The sequence below is a fragment of the Prionailurus viverrinus genome, chromosome A2 (genome assembly GCF_022837055.1).
Source record: "Prionailurus viverrinus isolate Anna chromosome A2, UM_Priviv_1.0, whole genome shotgun sequence".
Lineage (NCBI taxonomy): Eukaryota > Metazoa > Chordata > Mammalia > Carnivora > Felidae > Prionailurus > Prionailurus viverrinus.
In genome coordinates, this window is record NC_062562.1 from 104295172 (window position 1) to 104307947 (window position 12776).

Here is a 12776-nt window from a genome sequence, read left to right on the forward strand (position 1 = left end):
CTTTCCATTGCTATTTCTGGTTCGTCTACACAACATATTTCCTTTTCTTTTTCTCTTAGAGAGAGACAGAGAGAGAGAGAGAGAGATTGGGGGGGGAACAGAAAGAAAGAGAAAGAGAGAGAGAGAGAGAGAGAGAGAGAGAGAGAGAGAGAATGAATCCTAGGCAAGACCCACGCTCAGCACAGAGTCTGACGCAGGGCTCGATCCCACAACTGTGGGATCATAACCTTAACAGAAATTGAGAGTCCGACGCTCAATTGAATGAGCTGCCCCTACACAAAATATTCTAGGTTTGGCCAATTTGGTTCATGGAAATTTTAATTAGCAATAATTACGCCTCAGATAAACCTCATTAACTATGATACTGCCACTGTACAAAGCTAGTTTATGGAAATTTCAGAACAGTAATAATGTATTTAACTTTTCGAATTGTGGAGAACATTTTTTCAGTATAAGAGTAATATTATCATTTAAAAATACTGAAGATAAAATTTAAAAATCACTAGTAATCCAACCTCTCTAATCCAGTCTTTATTAGAATTATAGCCTTCGTTTTTCTACTAAATACATTATAAACTTCTCTCTATATAGTTATGTAGTTTTCATATCCGTATTCTTAATACTTGCATGAAATTTTGAGGAGTGCATGTAAATAATATAATTGACAATAACGAAGTGGAAAAAATAAAATATTGGCTGTTTCCTACATTTTCATTACTTCCATTACTTGAGGGGGTTAATTTGTTTTCAACCTATCCTAGAAATAAGGTCATTGTTCTCATAAGACAAAGATGGCAGCATGACTGCCTATCTCTCCATATGAACACCATTTCTTTCAATTTTTACTTTTAATGTTTATTTATTTTTGAGAGCTAGAGACAGAACATGAGTGGGGGAGGAGCAAAGGGAGAGGGAGACACAGAATCCAAAGCAGGCTCCAGGCTCCAAACTGTCAGCACAGAGCCCTGTGTGGGGCTCAAACCCACTAACTGTGAGATCATGACCTGAGCTGAAGTTAGATGCTCAACCGACTGAGCCACCCAGGCACCCCGATCTGAACACCATTTTTAAGCAATAAACTCTAGATCCAGATAAAGGAAAGAACAATTCAATGATACAACACAAACAAAAAATGCTATATTTGAATGCCAGAAAAATCAAGAACATCATTAAGAAAGAAGGTGTACTATACTATTAATCAGAAGACATACTGCAGTGAAATGCTTGGGAAATCTCATAGGAGTGCCTTACCCTGTTTACATTTTAGTTCATCCATATAACAACACATTGTCCAGGTATAAAACTGAAAAATAATCACTGCCCCTACTTGCTGCCACGAGATATGGAGATTTATAGTATTTTGTAGTCTTTGAAATAATATTTACTTTTCTGGTTACAAAAGAAATATTTATGTTTACTACACAAGTTTTTAAAAATCCAGGAAAAAATATACAAAAGCAAATATAAACTACCATAAACCTACTACTAAGAGACAATTTTAATATATCCTTTAATGTTATTTCTACAATTTGTATGTTTAATACTATAAAATTAGATACAGTTCTGTACATTCCCTCTGTTACTTCACATTGTGAAGGTTGATTTCAAGCCATAGCCTACGAATCTAAAATTGAATGACATATTATGATAGACTGCACATTATGTCAGGATAACAAATCAAAGAATGATCTTCAATATACCTGCATCAAATACTTCCCTACTATGTAGGCAAAGCAAATTCCTTTGATGCGGTCACCAGGCAATAATTGCAAAGGCAGTGGTTTCCTGATGTTGTTGCACTCTCCCCCAAGAAATATTAAAAATGGATGGCCACAGTAGGTCACCAGGGATAGGCTCATGGCCCACTAATACTGCATAGCTCTATACATGCACAATATGGAAAAGATGATCATCTCTATATGCTAAGGAACTTAGTGTTAAGTGAAAACTCTAGAGTCAGCACCCCATACAACACTTGCCTGCCCAATCACTGAGCATTCATCTGGAGGTGTGGTCACTACCTTAAGGTATCTAGTCCAAAAAACTCTACCCCAGTCACTCAGCTTGAGTCTGATCTCTCCCGAGTCCAGAGACTAGAGCCACCTATCCCCACTCCACAATCTGACAAAATGTTTTATGCAGTGTTAGCCTTAGGAAGACAGGGCAAAGGACCAGAAATCTACTGGATTGAAAATAAAACTTCCCCATCACTTGTGGACACCTTTACATTTCACAAAGAAGGTTGATCCAGGAGAAGCAGTCTAGAAATAAAGTAGAAATGTTATCTTTTTATTTGCTTCTATAAAATGATGTGGGCATCTTCCTAAGATTCAGGAAAATATTCTATGGTCTGTGTGCACCTGGGTGTGACAACTGCCAATGCAAAAAAATATACATTGTTTTCCTTCCTACACACTTGACAGAGTGTGGATGTTTCTGTGTGAGAATTTAATACAGCTGGAACATCAGTATCATCAACCTTGTCTCTTCCTTCATCTATTTTTATAATGGCATCCTCCTCTTTCATCAATTTCAGTTGAGCATGTGTGCGTAGTCTGCTCTCTTGGATTGGAACTTCTCATTTGTTTCATTTGTACTGTGACCACTCATAAACATTCTATGGTAGGATGTGGAATCAGAATGGGAGACTCAGTCTTCACTGCACCACTGAGTTGTATGACTTTAGGCAAGTGACTGAATGTCACTAAGCCTCAGTTTCCTCATGTGAAATGGAGTGAATAATGCCAAGCCTTCTTACGTTAGAGTTATTTTAAGGTTCCAGTGAGATAATGTTTATCTGAAAGCTCACTCACTAAAACGCAAGCATAATCATAGCTTCAATGCTTAAACCCTTGAATGGCTTTACTCTCAGTTTAGCATAAGCTCCAAAATGCTTAATGGAGTCCTTCATCACCCTGCCTGATTTCTATCTAGCCTCATCTCCTGCATCTCTCTTCTGGCATTCGACCTTCCAGATACATAGCTCATTTCATGGAGTCATTTCACTTTCAGATAGGAGATGGGGGGAAAAAGTTAATTTGACTATCTTTTGAAAACATCTGCTACCTCACGGCAAGTTCTTCCAAAGCTTGCCTCCAAAATGGCCTTTTAGGGTATGAATCACAGCTGCCAAGCCTCTTGCATGCTGTTCTGCAATACTGAGAAAGATCCTTTGAATACCAAAAAATGCAATATTAATATCAGTGATCTTGGTATCATGACTTTATGTCTGGCCTTCATAAAAGATCATTTACTCATTTCAAAACTGTTCCTAAATCAACAGGTGTTGTGCCCTGTTCAGCTAATTCAGAATGGAGTCAACAGCAGACGGATAAACAGCTTGGCATCTGGCTTTGGCCCTGCTGCAGAATTGCCAAGAGAAGCCCAAGCATCCTGCATCACCTGCCTTTTCAAAGGCTTCTGTTGTCGTACGAATGGCTCATTTTGTGACTCCAGCAATGCTTGAAATTGGCTGTCTGGTATCACAGAATGCCTGACCCTGACCAGGGGGCAAATGTCAAACCATGCCAGAATGTACAGCTTGGTTTCATAATGACTAGCAAGATTCACTTCTTAGGAGAAGGGCATTGTTCTGGTTTGATGCCAAGAACTATAGAAAATTATTGCATATTTAATTGAAAAGTTCACTTTGCTGCTTGCTTGTCAGCCATTTTAAATACTGAAATTATGGAATTGCACCCCCTACTTTTATCCTCTCTCTTACCTTTTTCACTGCCATTCATCAAAATCTTGAGTGGAAATATAAAAGCACTTGATGTACTCTATCTTTTCTGAGTTTCTCCCAGGTCAGTTTCCCTAGAAGCATAGCTTGAAATGGATTTTCTTGGGCAAGTGATCTACTGAGGTAGTGCTTTTGAGAAACTAAAGAAAACAGGCAGGGCAGGGGAAGAAGCTGGACCGTGATGTAGCTTCAGACTGCTTCCACAGAGAGCTTGGGAACCTGAAATGAACTTCATAGGTTGTGTCAACCAGAGGTGAGGTTCTGATAAAATTCTTATCAGCCTAGAGTCAAAAAAATAATGCACCCATGAGCTCTAAGCAGTCAATACCCACAGCATGTACGGATGGGTGCACCAGCCTAGTAATGGTGATCTGTACAGGGAACCGAAGATTGTACCCACTTCACAGATCTAACATATTCATCCCATAAATCTCTACCATTATAATTACTATGATATTATTGCAACCATTGTTTTTGGTAAGCAAACCTATATACAAGTGGAAACTATCTTTCAGCTCTAAACTGAGCTGTACCTATTCAGATTCTATAAATACAGCAAGAAACTAAGAATTTTTAAAAGAGATGTAATTTACTTTTATCCCAGCAAAGTACAGATAGCTGATCATAGTCTATAGGTAATTCACAGAGAACAATGGATGGGTACCAATGGTTTTTGCTGAACCATCTTATTTCAATTTCACTATTATCATTGCAAACAAAGTAAAACAAAGTAAAAGCTAACCTGTTCTCCAAGACTCATACCCTAAGATGACCAAATAAGGATTTACCTCACTAGTTACAATTCAGTACAACTCATCTTTATATCATAAAAGCTCATCCAGAATTGCAATCTTACAGATGCAAACTACACTGCATTTGATATTTTACTAAAAAGTATTTTGATTATTAAAGTCCAATGATTTTGACTTCAATTCCTTTTTATCCTTGCATTTTCTTTGAGAGTTTTCAAAAACCCATTATGACTGTTTCCAATGTTCTCATATCCAAATGTTTAAGAGTATTTTTCTTCTCGTTTACCAGATTTTTTAAGCTTAAATAAGTAAACATTATTTTTGGATTTTCTTTCTCATCTAACACTTTGTTCTATTCTGTTTTATACTACAGAGGACATGAGGGCACTAAGTAGGCAGACCTAAAAAACCCAAATTGTTGATAAGCCAATTTTGATATTACAGTGATGCCTTGGGCAATAGTGCAGACATGCCATAACCTTGCAGACCACACTTAAGTGAATTAACCAACAACTTAACCTGGGACCCTAGGCTATCAAGGAGTAGAGGAATTGTCTTCCTACCTTAACCCCCCAAGTACACCAGAAATGGAGGGAGCTTAACCTCTAATGAAGCTTGAATTTCCGTGCCCTTCCCACCATATCTTCTCACTGTTCACACTGTATCTCCTGTTTTGTCCAAAGCCTGGGAAAGGACCTACGATGTTTTCACACATTCATCTATTTTTCTAAATTTTACAGAAAGAATATATGCAAAATTCCTTCTCTTAAAGAGGAATCCAAAAATTATAAATTTCACGTACTATGAAACTTTGATTCTGCCATGCTTACCCATCACCAAGACCAGCCATGTTGGGAGGTGATGAATAAGAACTGACTTTTTGTCATCTGAGGCCCACATATCTTTGAGGACAAAGGAGTAGATTAAGAGCCTGCTTTCATAAATTCATCATCCCTATGGCTAAAATCTTTATTTAGAAATGCTTATCCTGAGTATTCCCACCACATCTAATGGAAAAAACACCCTGTGAGGCACTAGCATGTGCAGACTTCATGGTCTCTTTTTGGTTTTCCTGCTCTGTTTGCCACACATCCTTAAATGACAGGCAGGCAAGGGGCTCCCAAGCATTTATGTGAGGATCCAAGACTGTCTCTTCAGCCATGTGTCTGTGGCACCTGAGTCTGCATATGCCATTTAAAATTAAAAGGCCACAGCATTTCAGATTTAATCATAAGGCTGCCAATTAAGGTATCACTTGTCTTTCCATAAAAAATCATTTGGGGATATTTTTCTTTTATCCCCAGGCTCTTATTTACTGTAAATTTCCAGCAGGCAATACAAACTACAGCTGCTCAACCTGTTTGAAAACTATCCGGCACAGATTCATTTTCAAATGGACACTAAATAAATACTCGTTGATGATATGTGATAATCTGGGGAAGATTTTCATTAAAGGTGTTTGATTGGGATCAAATTTTTATGAAGACACTTCTGAGCCAGGATGACTTTTTTCAGAGACATGACTGAACCACTTCAACCATACTAGATATGGAAATCCCTACTGTTTACACCAGCTCCATGAATTATATAATGCCTCTGAAACCTGAATCCATTAATAGAGTTAGAAAATATGTTTTAAAGTATGAGAAGAGCTAAAAATGGTATCTTCTCCTCTAACAGGGAAATCAAATACTAATTTTGTTTGAAGGAGAAATACTAATTTTGTTTAGCAGTGCAAGCTCCTCAGCTAACACATTAAATTCTACTTTTGACGAGAGATATTCAGTTATTATTTTCGAAAAGATGTATTTCCAGTTTTTTAAAACAAGCAAATGTATACCAAGACTTAGAGCAATAAAGTGGTTTTAAAACAGTTGTCTTGGCCAGTCAGGTAATGCCTGTTTCTGTAAAATATAATCCCAAGCACTTTTTTTCTTCATCCCATCTGGAGTTGATAGGCTTGAAGCTCCCAGACAATTTTTTTTTTTTTTTGGCCCTGTCAATGCTCCCTGGGGAAAGCTTGGATTTCATTTTGAGGTCAGGCAGTCAAGGCAATATAATTGTATAAAATCAAAGGAGGAAAAAACTGAATCCCTGCCTTCTTTTGTTCTCTTTGTTTCTATGGATAAGGTCAGAGGTCTGGGTCACTCTCCTTGCACCTTCCAAAGGAGTAGAGAAAACGTTCTTCTCTCCTGATCTTCCCTTTAAGGATTCCAGGGCCATGGTAGTGGTTTATGTCTCTGTCTCATAGGCCCTACCGTCAGAATTCTGATGTTCAAATTATAGTCACATATTAGGAAAAAAAAACAAATCTGGCCACTGGATTCATTCATTGTTAAATCTGTTAATAAAAAATAGTAGAGTCACTGCCTAATACACCATAATATAAAAATAGGAAATTTTTTGGTCATAGTAACTCCACCTAATATAAACCATAGTAAATTAATTTTAGTGATTAGATCTGTTATTTATAGTAATCACCTGTGCCAGTTAAGTAGTGAAGATTGCCTCCTGGTGTTTTAGGAACAGAGTACACACATGTTGAATACTTCCACAGCTCAGCACAGGTCAATTTCCAAAGCAAGCACCAGCTTAGCACTATAATCCATACCATTTACTGTGAAATGGTTGCTCAATTCACACCGTAGTTGCACGTCCAGACACCCCCCCCCCCAAAAAAAAAAATCAGCCTCTTTCCCAGGACTCAAAACTCTGAACAATCATAGTACAGCAAATAGCACCAGACACTATCTGGGAGACAGCCCACTACAAATCAGTGGCTGCTTCATCCCATAATCCTGGAACAGTCAAGTTGTGCACCTCCGCCAAACCCTCAAACCCACATTAACTCCTGACCCATGGCAGATCCAAAACAGAATAGCCTGAGAAAAGTCAAATGTTTGAGGGTTTTTAGGTGGCATTGGCACAGATATACAGAACATTCTCTGTTCAAGTACCCAATTTTGAGCTAACAAAGCCACTGAAATATCAGAGATTTAAATGGAAAGAGGGCTAGTTATTTATCATATTTCTTTGCCAAAGACCCCAAAATACTAGCACAGCTTACATTACCTACATAGGGCATTATTTATACTACAACTCATCAATTAAACATGTAGAGTTTTGAATAGTGTTTTTCATATGCAAAGAGTCAGTATCAAATAACAACAGTAGTGATAGTAACAGTTAACATTCTCCAAGCACTAATATGACGAGACCTGGCCTTAAGGGCTGTGCACATCATTTCACCTGACCGTCATGACACCCCTATAAGGTGATATACTAATATCCTTGTAACTAAAATACTGAGTTTGTATCCCTATTCTGCCACTTATCTATGGTATGACCTTGTGTAAGTCTGTGTGACCTAGTGCAAGTCTTTTCATCTCTTAGTTTCAATTTACCCATATGAAAATTAACAACCCTGTTGCCTGCCTTCCATACCCTATTGGATTATTGTGAAGAGCAAGAGTCAATGGATGAAGAGCTTCCTATAAACTAATAAATTTGCAGGTAAAATTATTTTATTTTCTACAGGATCAGGTGTCGATGTGCCCACTTGTGATGACTGGCTATCTGGAGAAGGAAAATGTTTTAAATTCATCAGTGTTTGCTGAAATATGACAACCTTCCCATTAGAATACGTGTCATCAACTTCTTTCAGCATAGCCCACCAAGATGGAAAGAGCATAAAGTGCGTGAAGTGTGTAAAAGCTTTCACAAAAGCAAAGAAAGTTTTGGGTAAGCTGCAGGTGGTGAAATTATCCATTCCATCTAGGCTCTATTTTAATAAGTTCCTTTAAAGATGTATTTTTATTATATCCTACAGCTATTTAAAAGGTGTTTTAATAAACACTTCTCTTTTATAGCTGCCAATCTTTTTCATCGTCTCCCTGTGTCCCACAGAAGTTATCAACATCAACACACCATATCTTAAAAGTATTCATTAACGAGGGTAATTATTTGAGAGTTGGGCCTCTCTTTTCCACTTCATGTTCTTAATCAATGATTCTGCAGAGAGTTGCTTCACCGTGTGGGGTTTTGTGAGCTGAGTTTTTTCCTCCATTTTGGGTCACACCAGGGCTGCTTCTGTGAAATTCAATTAGAACCTTATAATAGTTCTCTGTAAATTTCATTACTTCAAAAACAAACGGTAAGATCTTGAAAAGAGCCTACAACTGCTAGAGAGAGTTTATTAACACTTTGTCAGAATATGTGTTTTTTGTCTTAGGCAGATCAATCAAACCCACTTCAATTGGTAAGTCCCTCTGCTCTCAATGTGAAGAAAACAGACTTGTCTTGTCCCCTCAAAAAATGTTAAAAACACCCAGTTCTTCATAGCTATAACACTATTGGGGAATTTTTCCCCTTTCAGCTTGAAAGAAAAAAGTAATTTCTAATATGGCATAACAATTATTTAGGGACCATAAATGAGTTAGAAAAAAAAAAAAGATTATTTTGGAGTAAAGAGCCTAGAGAGAAAGAAAATTATGTAATTTTAACAAGATTTAAACCTCATTTACCATACTCTTTAACAGAAAGCAAAGGGGAAGCCAGCCCAGCAAATCAACAAAATTATGAGCATATTTAAAAATGCACACACACAAGGGAAGCAAACTGATCAAAATTAGGGAATATCAGCATTTAAAATGTAACACTGTATTCAACAATCTGCTATTTAATTTTTTGTGATTATGTACAAATAGTAAATAAGAGACAGTAATGTTTTATAAGAAAGGGCTAGTTTTAAAGCTATAATTTAGAATAATCTGTGTTCACAATAACACCAAGTAAAACAAAAATGAAGAAAAACACACACATACATAAAATCTATATTTTACCAATCTTCAACAGGGTCTTTTATTATCCCCAAATTCTAAAGAGCTACTTCCTTCTAAAGTCACTGCAACATCTAACTATAGGTACTCAAAATAAAAACAATAAGATTGAATGATAGTACCTTTAGGGTGGACATAATAATCAGTATGAAGAAGAAAAGAGGTTGATAAGGAAATCCAGCAATAATGGAAGGATTGTGAACTGAATGCAGGGATAATCAGACAGTTTTGGGATGGAACGAGCTACATAGCAGGGAGAATTGAATAATTATTTTTACAGACTTAAATGCATCATTTTGAATAACCAGAATTGGCTATGTGATTGTTAGTATATATACTTCCTGTATTTATTTATGAGCTTTGTTTCTGCTTTCTCTTCTTAAACTGTAAGCTATCAAAAGAGCGTCTTTTTCCATTATAACTAATTCCTTTACAATACTTGGTTCAGCGCTCTTGCAATGTTCTATAAAGTACATTAAATTTATTTGATGGATTTGATTTGATAGCTTACCAGTATGACAACAATTTTGTTAGTATTTTCATGGCAATGAAATCAGTAACAATCATGTCCATTTCTATTCACTGTATGGCCTTTACATCAAAAAGGTATCATTTTAACTAGTTAAAGACTATTGCTTCTGACTGCCTTGGGGTCAAGCAAACAATAAATAATCACATAATAAATTTTCTTGAATACTTTCTTACAATAAATATTTACATAATGCTTTATGGCTTGCAAAGTGTTTGCTAGGATATTATCCCATTTATTCTTGCTTAAGCTCAAAATATTTCATTGAACTTCTGTTAATTTTAATTTTTTAGTAATTTCTGTTTAAAGAAACATCAGGCCCAAAATGGAGTCACTTGTGCTAAGCCCTATATCAGCAAACCACGACTTAGTACCTAACCTAATTGCAACTTCAGCTTCTCCCAGGAATGTAAACTTTGGCCAATCAATCTGAAAATACATGGTCATCATTAGTGAGGAAAACTGCCCAAAAGTCCCCTTTAATCCCCTTTAAGAAGGGGACCTTATCTGAGATAATGCATTCTTTCCTAAAAAACTTCCTTTTCCTATCCCCTTTCTGCTTTTAAAACCCTTCCTTTTCTACAACTTATTGTAGTTTTTTTTTTCTATTTGCTGCCCATAACATAGCCAATTTAATCTTTAAATTTACACAGTTGAATTTTGTTAGTATTTTTTTTGTCTATATCCAACCTACTTTAACCTTCAAGTGGCAAGGAATTTGTCAAGGGTTGGGGAGGGTGGGAGGAACACTCACAAATATCTGCAATCACTGAATTATAATTAATACTTTAGTTCTATCAGTTAATTTGTAGGATGTCAGCTAATTTTAACTCCCTATGTGAGCCAATTTGGTAAATAAATTCAGTAAGAATTATCACAACTAAAAATATACACCTAAACTATCAGGTGAAATATGCCTGTAATGTCTTTGGTAAATGTCTCCTTTTTTACTTGTTTTCATTTACAATTAACCTCTGGACAAAGTAATTAGGTTATCTTTAAAAGTTAGGGTTCTTCTGTTATATTTATATTTTTGGCATAAAGGCTCTTATCTCATCATAAGAAAATTAATGCACACTAAAGGAAATTAGACACTAACCCACACTTTTGGATTACACATCATAACTGAGGTTCAAATATTAGAATTTGAGCTGCCCCGGGGCGCCTGGGTGGCGCAGTCGGTTAAGCGTCCGACTTCAGCCAGGTCACGATCTCGCGGTCCGTGAGTTCGAGCCCCGCGTCAGGCTCTGGGCTGATGGCTCAGAGCCTGGAGCCTGTTTCCGATTCTGTGTCTCCCTCTCTCTCTGCCCCTCCCCCGTTCATGCTCTGTCTCTCTCTGTCCCAAAAATTTAAAAAAAAAAAAAAGAAAAAAAAAAGAATTTGAGCTGCCCCTTGCCAAAAATTTCAATTGGCCACTGGCTCCTGCATTTGTCCTTCTAATGCCCCTCCTTCCAAATTTTGCTAACCTTAGTTATGTAGGACCCTAAATTTCAATCTCATTTGTCTGCCCTCTGAGACTATTGATATCATGCACATTAACTCATCTCAGTCCATTCCTTTAGGGTTGGTCTCATAAACTAATCTGAACTTAGGTGCCACTATGAAATAGTGTATTTGCACTTGAATAAAGACCTTCTACATATCTGGTAATTTCAATGCAAAGAAATGACTTCAGTGATGATTACTTCAAATGCACATCTACAATTTTGTGGGGAACATGAGGGAATTCTACTCATACCACACTGTGATTTCATTTACCTACTGTGCCTACTCACTGACTACAGGTTCTGACTACAAGCCCAAATATGTATGTCATTTATCCATTGAAATGAATAAACTATGCGTGTTGCTCTCAGAGAGTTTATATTCCAAGGCAGTAGTTCTCAACTGATAAGAATGACCTAAAGTCCCTGTCTGGGGCAAAGATCCTGGGGAATCTGAGCTGCATGTGGACAATTTTGTTCCAATCAAGAAAGGATAATACACAAGGAAGGAAATACCAACTTGACAAAGTAATTATAAGTCTGTTGAATTAGTAATCAAAAGTTAGGGTTTGTATTTTCTATTTATTTCATTGTGCTACTAATTCATTCTGTTTTTAAAAAGTCTGTGATAGATTGGCAATTTTGTTTAACAAAGTGAGCTAAAAACATGTCTACACAAATCCTGCGAATGAATGTTTATAGTAACTTTATTCACAATTGCCAAAACCTGAAAATACACATGTCCTTCAGTAGGTAAATGGATATATAAATTATAGTATATCCAAACAATGGAATATTATTCATTAAAAAAACAATGAACTATTGAGCAATGAAAAGACATGGTGGAGCCTTAACTACATATTACTAAGTGAAAGAAGTCAACCTGAAAAGGCTACATACTGTGTGATTCCAATTATATGGCCTTCTGGTAAAGGAAAACTTGGAGACAGTAAAACGATCAGTGGTTGCCAGAAGTTAGTGGGGAGAGAGGGAAGAACATGAAGATCACAGAGGATTTTTAGGGCAGTGGAACTGTTGTGTATGATACTCCAATGGTGGACACATGTCACTACACGTTTGTGAAAACCCATAGAGTCTGTACCCTAATATAAACTATGAACAATGTGTCAACATAGGTTCATTGATTGTAATAAATGTACCACTTAAGGGCAGGATGTTGATGGTGGGGAAGGGTGTGCATATATGAGGGCAGGAAGTGTATGGGAAATCTCTCTACTTTCCATTAAATATTGTTGTGAACCTAAAACCGCTGTAAAAAAAAAATAGTCTACTATGAAAAAATTGCCCTTCACTACCAATAGTTTGAGAGACACTGCTCTATTTTCATTATGCTTCAACCCCAAACTCTACAGCTCCTCTGACTATATGAAACATCCTGGTAAATCCTTTTAGGAGGCAAGAAAAATGAGG

At 36.8% G+C, this 12776-nt stretch overlaps 1 pseudogene; it reads right to left on the reverse strand.

The window, feature by feature from the left end:
- Positions 1–218: 218 nt before the first annotated feature.
- Positions 219–382, reverse strand: LOC125161434 (uncharacterized; annotated as a pseudogene).
- Positions 383–12776: the final 12394 nt, after the last annotated feature.